This window comes from Pinus tabuliformis, chromosome 9 (genome assembly GCF_031772625.1).
Source record: "Pinus tabuliformis cultivar Carrire ecotype Pingquan chromosome 9, CPIR1, whole genome shotgun sequence".
Taxonomy (NCBI): domain Eukaryota; kingdom Viridiplantae; phylum Streptophyta; class Pinopsida; order Pinales; family Pinaceae; genus Pinus; species Pinus tabuliformis.
Window position 1 is genome coordinate 650,756,031 of NC_142307.1, and position 9,666 is coordinate 650,765,696.

Consider the following 9,666-nt stretch of genomic DNA (forward strand, 5'->3'; position numbering starts at 1 on the left):
GGTTGTAGCCTTATGCAGGTGGGTGCTTGCATACTGGTACGATTTTTCACCAGTACAACATTGTAAACAGGTTTTTCTTACTTAAAGAAAACAACAGAAGATGGTTTTTGTCCCGCATTTGATTTCCACCTTATATCATGTGTGTTTCTTATGTGTGATGATCTATTTTGTTTTTACTACACCTGGTTACTGTTTACATCGTTAATGAAGTTCTAATGTGTTGATTAAAGATCAACATTTAACTAAATCAAAGGTTTGTTGGATATACGCTAGTTGCAATAAACACAATTGCATGTACACATGGCTTCCCATAAATCTAGTAGTGTATATCAATCTGATTATGGAAATGAAAAGGTTAGTTATCTGCTAATACTGATTCACCCCCCCTCTCATTATTATTTCCAACAGCTCCCTCTCCCCCTTGCTCTCTCTCTCTGACTCTCTCTCTCTCTCTCTCTCTCTCTCTCTCTCTCTCTCTCTCTCTCTCTCTCTCTCCTCCCTCTCTCTCCTCCCCCTCCTCTCTCTCTCTCCCTCTCTCTCCCTTCCCCCCCTCGATCCCTTGCTCCCTCCCTCTCTCTCTCCCCCCCTTCACTCTCTATCTCTCTCTCTCTCTCCCCTCGCTCTCTCACTCTCTCTCTCTCACCATCACTCTCTATCTCTCTCTCTCTCTCACTCTCTCTCTCTCCCCCTCACTCTCTCTCTACCATTCTCACTCTCTCTCTCCCCCTCTATCTCTCTCCCCACCCCTCTCTCTATACCCCTTTCTTTCTATCTCCCACTCTCTCTATCTCCCTCTCTCTCTCTCTCTCTTCCCCCACATCTCTCCCCCCTCTCTTCCACTCTCTCCCTCTCTCTCTCTCTCTCTCTCTCTCTCTCTCTCTCTCTCTCTCTCTCTCTTTGGCTCTCTCTCTTGCCGTCTCTCTCTCTCCTCTTCCTCTCTCCCCAGCCCCCCTATCCTTCACACTCACACTCTATCTCGCTCTCTCTCTCTATCTCTCTCTCTCTTAGCCCCCCTTATTTCACTCTCTCTCTCTCTCTCTCTCACACACACAAAAAAACACCCCCATCTTTCACTCTCACTCTCACACTCTCTCTCTCTCTCCCTCTCTCTCCCAAGACCTCTCTCACTTTCCTAGGCCCTCTCTCTCTCTCTCCCCCCCAGGCCCTCTCTCTCTCTCTCTCTCTCCCCCAGCCCCCCTCTCTCTCTCCCCCTTCGCTCTCTCCTTCTCCCTCTCCCTCTATCGCTATCATTATCCCTCTCTCTCTCTCTCTCCCTTGTTGGGTGTGGAGCATGATTATTTAGAGATCTTTGTTTCAGCTGGATATGTATACCCCAAGAAGATTGTACACCCCTCCATGTGGGGGGGTGCGGGGGGGACTTGTTCCCCCTGCAACTTGTTCCCCCTGCAGGGTCGGGGGGTGCTAATCCCCCCCGGTTGGTGGGTCTGGGGGCCAGCGGTCCCCTAACGTGGGTTTCGGGGGTAGCGCCCACAAAGCTAAAAACAAATGTAAAATTGCCTTGGAAAAGTATAGTAATTTCTAGTCAATCTGGACCGTTCATTAAGCAGATGATCTGACGTTAGAATTTATGTTTAGTTTAGGGTTTTTTCCCCAAAAAGGCAACCCCTCACTTTGTATGAGTGCATTGTATTGAGGCCTTGGAATATAGATGTGTATTCTTAGAGCGAGAAACGGATAGGTGAGACTGTGAGAGAAAACAGAGGATATTACAATGGATCTATTGCAGGTTGTGTCTCTTCATTTTGCTAGATAATAGAAAGGAAGAACTGGCTATTCGGGGTGGATGTAGCCCAAATTGGGTGAACCATGTATATTAGTGTCTCTCTGGTTTTATGTGTTTATGTTTTTCCACATATTATATGTCTTGCATTTCTCTATCATATATAATATTTTTATAACATCCCTCTCTCTCCCTCCCTCCTTCTCCCCCCTCGCTTTCGCCCCCCCTCCTTCTCCCCCCTTGCTCTCTCCGCCCCCTCTTTTTCTCTTTGTCCCCTCCCTCTCTCCCCCTCTCTCCCCCTCTCTCGTGCTCTCTCTCTCTCTCTCCACCCCTCCCCCTCTACTTTCCTTCTCTCTCTCTGCCTTCTCCCCCTCCCACTCTCTCTCTCTCCCTCCTCTCTCTCTCTCTCTCTCTCTCTCTCTCTCTCTCTCTCTCTCTCTCTCTACCCCCCCTCTCTCTATTTCTCCCCTCTCTCTCTCAAACCCTCGCTCCTTCTCTCCCTCCTTCTTTTCCTCCCTCTTTCTCTCTCTCCCTCCCTCTCCCCCTCTCCCCACTCTCTCTCTCTCTCTCCCTCCCGCCCCCAGTCTCTCTCTTTTCCTCCCCCTCCCTCTCTCTCTCCCCCATCTCCCTCTCCCTCTCCTCTCCCTCCCACTCTCTCTGCCACCCTTCCTCCTCTCTCTCTCTCTCTCTACCCCTTCATCCCTCTGCCCCCCTTCTCTCTCTACCTCCCCCCTCCATCTCTCTCGCCCTCCTTCTCTCACTCTCCCTCCCTACCTCTCTCTATCTCTCTCTCCCCTTGTCCCTCCCCCTCCTTCCCTTCCTCCCCCTCCCTCTCTCTCTCCCCCCCTCTCCCTACCCCCTCTCTCCTCTCCCTCTCTCTCTCCCCCCCCTCTCCCTCTCTCTATTCCACTTACTCCCTCACTCTCCCCCCCCTCCCTCTCCCTCTCTCTATTCCACTTACTCCCTCACTCTCCCTCTCTTTGCCTCACTCCCTCACCCCTCTCTCCCTTTCTCCCACTCCCCTTCTCCCTCTCTCTCTCTCCCTCTCCCTATCCCTCTCTCTCTCTCCCTCTCTATATTCCACTCTTTCTCTCTCCTCCCCCTGATCTCTCTCTCTCTCCCCACACCCCTCTCTCTATTGCACCCTCTCTCTCTCCGCACCCCCACTCCCCCTCTCTCTCTCCCTCCCTCGATCTCTCTCTTTCCCCCCCGCTCTCTCTCTTTCTCACTCTCCCCCTCGCTCTCTCTATCTCCCTACCTCCCTCTCACCTTATCCCCCTCCCTACTCAATAATACAAATATAATAAATCACTAAAAAATATTCATTTACACTTCTTAGCTACATTGGTTAATGTTAGCTAAATTAATAGTTAATAAGAAAATAGACTCATATAAGCTTGTGTTAGGAGGAGCTAATAAATCAAGATGTGAAGTGGATAAATTAATTGCGTGGTTAGGCACATGTACTTGCATAAATTTTGGTGAGTAACAACCACTAACAAATTATCTATTTTTTATGCAAAATATTAAAGTTATATATTAAAAGTTGCAAAGAAAAAAAGTTCAAATTAAACTCAAAATAGAGAATAACAAGGAAAGTGGTAGAATCTACAATAATGGCTTGACTGCATGCATTTACTTGCATAAATTTGGTGAGTAAAAACCACTAATAAATGATCTATTTTTTATGCAAAAGATTAAAGTTATATATTAAAAGTTGCAAAGAAAAAAAGTTCAAATTAAACTGAAAATAGAGAATAACAAGGAAAGTGTGAGAATTTACAATAATGGCTTGACTGCATGCATGTACTTGCATAAATTTTGGTGAGTAACAACCACTAATAAATTATCTAAATTTTATGCAAAAGATTGAAGTTATATACTAAAAGTTACAAAGAAAACAAATTCAAATTAAACACAAAATAGAGAATAACAAGGAAAGTGTGAGAATGTACATTAATGACTTGACTGCATGTTAATACTTGTCGTCAAATTATATAAAATTAGTCTTCACTAATTAAAAGAAAACCTTTAAAAGAAAAAAAGATTATATAATATTAGTCTTCACTAATTAAAAAGAATCTTTAAAAGAAAATAAAGAAAAATTGTTTTGCTTATTCAAAAAAAGAGAAGGCTCTCTCGTTGAGTTTTTGTAAATATAAAAAGATTAGTGGATGCCTCTTGCATTAATGAGAAAGAAAGGCATGATAAGACATACCAAGAGGGATTAGTGAGATTTGGTAACCAGCATTGTAAATGGAAAAGAACAAGATAAAAAGATTTTAAAACAAGACAAAGAGATTAATAGGATTATGGATAAAAAACAGAGCATAAAAATCTAAAAACACAATATCTTAGATCAGGTAGGTACCGAAGGAGGAGACACAGTAAAAAGGAGGAGACTTTAAAAATAAAGATGACAGCTGACCGAGAATATATCAAAAAGAAAGTAATGGATTAGCATAAAGATTTAAAAACACATTCAAAATAGTTTTTATAATTGAAAATTGAAAATGGTTCTCTCAATAAATTGAAAATGGATGCAGGTACCGAAGGAGGAGACACAATAAAAAGGAGGACACTTTAAGAATAAATATGAGGGTGGACCGAGAATATATAAAAAAGAAAGTAATGAAATTAATGGATTAGCATAAATATTTAAAAACAAATTGAAAATAGTTTTTACAATTGAAAATTGAAAATGGTTCTCTCAATAAATTGAAAATGGTTTTGTAATTGATGTTTTTATAAACAAATTAAAATTTCATAAAGAATTTATCAAAAATGATAAAAAATAAAAATAAATACTCAAATTTTTATGTAATCTTGTTTTTGTAATTGATGTTTTTATAAACAAATTAAAATTTCATAAAGAATTTATCAAAAATAATAAAAAATAAAAATAAATACTCAAATTTTCATGTAAGCTGGCTGACCAGTTACAGATTTTTCATTGTAGATTAATAGAATGCTTAAGTAGAAGAGTTATAATGTTATAGGATTCCAACTGAGCACAAGGATTCCAGAGGATTAATTGAATTAGGTACCAAGGCCAAGAATACAGGAAAAACATTATAAATAAGTGATTAATGCTATTAGGCACGAAGAACAGAGCAAAAATATCGAAAGAAAACTAAAATATTAAAAGACACAGTAGATAACATATCAATAATAGAGCATTATAACACACATAAAGGTTTAGAAACATTAAACCACACAGACACTGAAGGCAGAGCAGTAGTAGAAGCTATTATGTATGTTTGCACCTTCAGAAAGGTAAATACAGGTTTAGTTCCATGTAAATACAGGTTTAGAAACCTCTCTCTCGCTCTCTCGTTCTCTCTCTCATTCTCTCCCCCTCGCTCTCTCGATATCTAACTCTCCCTCCCTCTCACCCTCTTTCTCTCTCTCGCACCCCCGCTCTCTCTCTCTCTCCCCCCCCCTTGCATCTCTCTCTCCCCCTCACTCCCTCACTCTCCCTCTTTCTCTCTCCCTCTCCACCCCTCTCTCTCTCGCCCCCCCCCCTCTCTCTCTCTCTCTCTCTCTCTCTCTCCACACACACACTCTCTCTCTCTCCCACCTCCCCCTCCACTCTCTTTCTCTCTCTCTATCTACCCCCCATTACTTTCTCTCTCTCCCCCACCCCCCTTCACTCTCTTTCTCTCTCTCTCTCTCCCCCCTCCCCTCTCTCTCTCCACCTCCCCCCCCCCTCCTACTCCATCTCTCCCTACCCATCCATCCTCCCTCTCTCTCTCCCCTCTCTCTATCTCTCTCTATCTCTCAGTCTCTCTCTATCTCTCTCTCTCTCTCTCACTATCTCCCCTCTCTCTCTCTTTCTCCCCCCTCTCACTCAAACCCTCCCTCCTTCTCTCCCTCCCTCTTTTTCTTCTCTCTCTCTCTCTCTCTCTCTCTCTCTCTCTCTCTCTCTCTCTCCTCTCTCTCTCTCTCTGCCTCCTCTCCCTCTCCCTCTCCCTCTCTCCCTGTCACTCTCTCTCTCTCTCTCTCTATCTCTCTCTCTTCCACACACACTCTCTCTCTCTCCCCCTCTACCCCCTACCTCTCCCTCTCTATGTCCCTCCCTGCCCCCCTCTCTCTCTCTCTTACTCTCCCTCTCTTTATTACAATCTCTCCCTCCCTCCCTCCCCTCCGCTCTCTCCCTCCCCTCCTTTCTCTCTCTATCTCCCCCCTCCCTCTCCCTCTCTCCCTCCCTCCCCCCCTCTCCCCCCCTCTTTCCCTCCCTCCCCCCCCCTCTCCCCCCCTTCCCTCCCTCCCCCCCTCTCTTTTCCCCCTCCCCCGCTCTCTTCCCCCTCTCCCTACCTCCTTCTCTCTCACCCTCCCCCTATTCCACTCTCTCCATTGCTCGCTCCCCCTCTCTCTACCTCCCCCCTCCCTCTCTCTCCCTCCCTTCATCCCTCACCCCACTCTCTCTCTCTTTCTCTCTCTCCCCCTATCCATGTCCCTGTCCCTCTCCTTATCGCTATCTCTCCCTCTCTTTATTCCACTCTTTCTCTCTCCTCCCCCCTCTCTCTTTCCCCACCCCCCCCTCTCCCCCTCTCTCTCTCCTCCCTCTCTATTGCACTCTCTCTCTCTATCTCCCCACGCCCCACCTCTCTCTCCCTTCTCCCCTTCCCCCCCTCCCTCTCTCTCTCCTCTCTCTCCTCTCTCCCTCCCCTCTCTCTCTCCCTCCCCCTCCCTCTCTCTCTCTCCCTCCCCCTCCCTCTCTCTCTCTCTCCCTCCCTCCCTCACCCCTCTCTCTCCCTCCCTCCCTTGCCCCTCTCTCTCTCCCCCTCTCCCTATCCCTCTCCACATCTCCCTCTCCCTCTCTCCCACTCTCCATTCCACTCTCTCTCTCTCCTCTCCCCACTCTCTCCCTCTACCCTGCCCCCTGTCCCTTCCGCTCCCTCCCTCCCTCTCCCTCCCTCCCTCGCCCCTCTCTCTCTCTCTCTCTGTCCTGCCACCTGCCCTCCATCTCTATCTCTCTATCCCCCCACATACCCCCCTCTCTTTCTCCGCACCTACCCCCCCTCCCTCTCCCTCCCTCCCTCGCCCCTCTCTCTCTCTCTCTCTTGCCACCCGCCCTCCCTCTCTATCTTTCTCTCTCCCCCCACCTACCCCCCTCTCTTTCTCTGCACCTACCCCCCTCCCTCTCCCTCTCTCGATCTCTCTCTCTCTCCCTACCTGCCTGTCACCCCCTCTCTCCCTCTCTTTCTCCCTCCCTCCATCTCTCTCACCTCTCTTCCCTTTCTCTATCCCCCCTCTCTCTCCACTTCTCTCTCGCTCTTGCTCTTGCTCTCCCTCTCAATCTATCTATCTCACTGCCTCCCTCTCTCTTCTCCCCCCCCACCCGCACTCGCTATCTCTCTTTCTCCCCCTCCATCTCTCTATCTACCTCCCTCCCTCACCCCACTCTCTCTCCCCATCTCCCTCTCTCTCTCCCCCACTCTCTCTCCTGCCCCCCTTCCCTCCCTCCCTCCCTCCCTGCCTTCCTCTCTCTCTCTCTCCCCCCACCTGCCCCCCTCTCCTTCTCCACACCCCCCCTCTCCCCTCTCTCTCCTTCCCTTGATCTCTCCCTCTCCCTACCTCCCTCTCATCCCCCTCTCTCTCCCTCTCTTTCTCCCTCCCTCTCTCTCTCTCCTCTCCCTCCCTCCCTTGCCCCTCTCTCTCTCTCTCTCTCCCCCCACCACCTGCCCTCCCTTTCTCTCTCTCCCCCCATCACCTACCCTCCCTCTCTCTCTCTCGCCCCCCACCTGGCCCCCTCTCCTTCTCCACACCTGTTCGCCCTCGCTCTCCCTCTCCCTCCCTCCCTTGATCTCTCTCTCTCCCTACCTCCCTCTCACGCCCCTCTCCCTCCCTCTCTTTCTCCCTCCCTCTCTCTCTCCTCTCCTCCCTTTCTCTCTCCCCCCTCTCTCTCCACCTCTCTCTCTCTCTCTATCACACTCGCTCTCGCTCTCGCTCTCGCGCTCGATATCTCTATCTCACTGCCTCCCTCTCACCCCGCTCTCTATTCCCCCCCCCCCCCACTCTCTGTCTCTCTTACTCCCCCTCCATCTCTCTATCTACCTCCATCCCTCACCTCACTCTCTCTCCCCCTCTCCTCTCCCTCTCCCTCTCCCTCTCTCCCTCTCCCTCTCCTTCTCCCCATCTCTCTCTCTCTCCCACCCCTCCCTCCTCTCTCTCTCTCTCTCTCTCTCTCTCTCTCTCTCTCTCCTCCCCACCCACCTGCCCCCCTCTCCTCCGTATGCACCCCCCTCTCCCTCTCCCTCTCTCTCAATCCCTCGATCTCTCTCTCTCTCTACCTCCCTCTGACCCCCCTCTCTCTGCCTCTCTTTATCCCTCCCAGCCTCTCCTTTCCTCCCTTTCTCTCTCCCCCCTCTCTCTCTCGCTGTCTCTCTATCACTCCTCTCACTCTAACTCTCACTCTCACTCTCACTCTCACTCTCACTCTCACTCTCCCCCTCGATCTCTCTATCTCATTGCCTCCCTCTCACCCCCCTCTCTCCTCCCCCACCTCCCTCCTCTGTCTCTCTTACTCCCCCTCCATCTCTCTATCTACCTCCCTCCCTCACCCCACTTTCGCTCCCCCTCTCCCTCTCCCCATCCCCCCCTCTCTCTCTCTCTCCCTCTCTCTTCTCTCCCCTCTCTCTCCCCCCTCTCCCCCATCTCCCTGCCCCTCCCTCTCTCTCTCTCTCACTGCCTCCCTCACCCCTCTCTCTCTCCTCAACTCCCTCTCCCTCTCTCTCTCTCTCTAGCTCCCTCCTTCACCCTCTCTCTCCTCTCTCTCTCCCACCACTTGCCCGCCCCACCTCTCTCCCCCCTCTCGCCCACCCCCCCTCTCTCCCCCTCTCTCTCTGCCTACCCAACCCCCCTCTCCTTCTCCCCACCTAGCCCCCCTCCCTCTCTCTCTCTCTCTCTCCCTACCTCTCTCTGCCCCCACCTCGCTCTCCTCTCTCTCTCTCTCCTCTCTCTCTCTCTCTCTCTCTCCCTCCCTCGAACTCTCTCTCTCTCTCCTCTCCTCCCTTTATCTCTCCCCCCTCTCTCTCTCCCTCCCTCTCTCTCTCTCTCTCTCCTCTCCCCCCCTCTCTCCCTCCCCCGCTCTCTTCCCCCCTCTCCCTACCTCCCTCTCTCTCCCTCTCCCCCTATTCCACTCTCTCCATTGCTCGCTCCCCCCTCTCTCTACCTCCCCCCTCCCTCTCTCTCCCTCCTTCCATTCCTCACCCCACTCTCTCTCTCTTTCTCTCTCCCCCTATCCATGTCCTTGTCCCTCTCCTTATCGCTCTCTCTCCCTCTCTCTATTCCACTCTTTCTCTCTCCTCCCCCCTCTCTCTTTCCCCACCCCCCTCTCTCCCTCTCTCTCTCCCCCTCTCTATTGCACTCTCTCTCTCCCCACGCCCCACCTCTCTCTCCCTTGATCTCTCCCTTCCCCCCTCGCTCTCTCTCTCTCTCTCTCTCTCTCTCTCTCTCTCTCTCCCCCTCCCTCTCTCTCTCTCCCTCCCCCTCCCTCTCTCTCTCTCTCCCTCCCTCCCTCACCCCTCTCTCTCCCTCCCTCCCTTGCCTCTCTCTCTCTCCCCCTCTCCCTCTCCCTCTCCACATCTCCCTCTCCCTCTCTCCCACTCTCCATTCCACTCTCTCTCTCTCCTATCCCCACTCTCTCCCTCTACCCTGGCCCCCTGTGCCTTCCGCTCCCTCCCTCCCTCTCCCTCCCTCCCTCGCCCCTCTCTCTCTCTCTCTCTCTGTCCTGCAACCTGCCCTCCATCTCTATCTCTCTCTCTCCCCCCACATACCCCCCTCTCTTTCTCCGCACCTACCCCCCCTCCCTCTCCCTCCCTCCCTCGCCCCTCTCTCTCTCTCTCTTGCCACCCGCCCTCCCTCTCTATCTCTCTCTCTCTCCCCCCACCTACCCCCCTCTCTTTCTCCGCACCTACCCC